This window comes from Herpailurus yagouaroundi, unplaced genomic scaffold, assembly GCF_014898765.1.
Source record: "Herpailurus yagouaroundi ecotype Mexico unplaced genomic scaffold, PumYag 163, whole genome shotgun sequence".
NCBI lineage: Eukaryota > Metazoa > Chordata > Mammalia > Carnivora > Felidae > Herpailurus > Herpailurus yagouaroundi.
The window spans coordinates 62,359,999-62,361,647 of record NW_024412404.1 but is presented as its reverse complement, the minus strand read 5'-3'; the positions used below and the strand labels follow the sequence as shown (position 1 = coordinate 62,361,647).

Here is a 1,649-nt window from a genome sequence, read left to right as displayed (position 1 = left end):
GCAATCTGGCCGCAGGAATCTATGAGGAACGTCTGAGAGGTTTGGAGATCTGTTTGAAAGCTTCCTGGGTCCGACGTGAAAATACGCAGCTCTTCGTGGGAGCGTGACCTCAGGTGCTGCGAGCAAGCCACCTGGGCACCCGTTCCTGGGCGAGGTGGGGGTGGCCGGTTTCTGCTCCCAGGGAGCCGATGCAAGGCGGGGGTGGGGGGGGGGCGGTGGTGAGTCCACAGAGACTCCCCACGGCCAACAGCCCCGTGCAGACCCTGCCAGGTGTCGAGAGGCAGCACCGTGTTCCCACCGTGTGTGTGGCAGGTGGACGGGAGCTCGCTGAGAGGCTCCAGCTTCTCCAGGAATGTCCCCGATTCTGTCGGTTTGCTGGGGGAGGAGGGAAGCCGAATGAGAACATGACGGGAGCAAACAGACCTGGAATTCTTTCTAGGGGTTTCGATCTTTCTCAGTAGGAAAATGGAGGTTGTAGGGATCCTGTGGGATTATCATGTTTTCTTCCCTTGGGGGCGAATGAGGGGCCCAGGAAAGCCATCTCTGTAGACATCATAAAAGGGCTGCCTATGTCTCTTGGGTCCTGGTTTATGACACCAGTGACAGACACACCCATGAAAGGAGGCACCGTATCCCAAACACGGCAGCGGCCTCTGTTGGGGAGGACGCCTTCCGGCCAGACCCAGAGGACTGGGAGAATCGGAGAGGAACATGCCTCGTGACAACTGTAAGGGCAGGCGCCGTGGAGGATGGCAAATGTGACACCTAAGAAAAGGAAATGACAGGGAAACTCTCCAGCGACAAGACCAGAGAAGCGCTGAAGGGAGGCCTGCGCTGGAAACGCAGGTGATCAGGTACCACACAGAAGTGGATTTTGCACAAGCAGGTAGACCTGGGAGTCCCATGGGGGCAGGAGGGCTGGTGGGGACAGGACTTGCATCCTGGAGGTACAATGCACAGGTCTTCCCCAGGGAAGCGGATCTCGTGGGCGCAAGAAGGAAAGCCCTCGGCAGGAGGGGGCACCGTGGCTCGGAGCACCGTGGCTCGTAGCTCTACGCGAGGGTGTGAGGAGGGAGAAAGAAAGAGCAGAGGCTGCTCACAGAGAATCGTTGCATTTCTCCCTCCCTCTTCTTTTTTCTTTTTAAAACCTGTTTTATTTTCCGTTTTGAGAGAGAGTGTGTGAGCGGGGGAGGGGCAGAGAGAGACGGGGACAGAGCGTCTAAAGCCAGCTCTGCGCTGACCGACTGTCAGCGCAGGGCCCGATGCGGGACTCGAGCTCACGGACCACGAGATCATGATCTGAGCTGAAGTTGGGCGCTCAACCGACTGGGGCGCGGGCGGGCCCCGCCGCCGCCAGGTGCTCCTTCCTCCCTCTTCTTTAGATGCAGAACCACCCTTGGGGGTTCTGGTCTAATCTGGTCCCAGCTCTTCTGGGGATCCTGGCCTCTCAGGAGAGGTCCCACGTGGACACACTGATTTGGGCCCGCCCCGGAGAAACCAGTGCTTGTAATGGGGCCCAGGTGAGCAAACTTTTCATTCGCTCTTACACGGTGAGAGGTTGACTTTGCTGAACTCAGACTCGCTCTCAGGTGCTCCGACGTCCGAGCTCATTTCTCGTGGCTTTGTCTCCCCAGGAGCCAGATCAGGCT

General features: G+C 58.5%; 1 protein-coding gene across 10 annotated transcripts in view; it reads left to right on the top strand.

The window, feature by feature from the left end:
- Nucleotides 1-1,649, top strand: part of CUNH10orf90 (chromosome unknown C10orf90 homolog) — a 264,377-nt gene that overhangs the window by 167,398 nt on the left and 95,330 nt on the right. For 3 of the 10 annotated variants that reach the window (XM_040486759.1, XM_040486762.1, XM_040486761.1), the window contains exon 1: nucleotides 591-854. The exons of 4 other annotated variants lie outside the window; for them this stretch is intronic. The gene's annotated coding sequence lies outside the window, so the exon portion shown is untranslated. Of the gene's footprint in view, nucleotides 1-590; nucleotides 887-1,649 lie in introns of those variants that run through there. 3 more of the 10 variants (XM_040486764.1, XM_040486760.1, XM_040486765.1) reach the window with 2 other exon arrangements.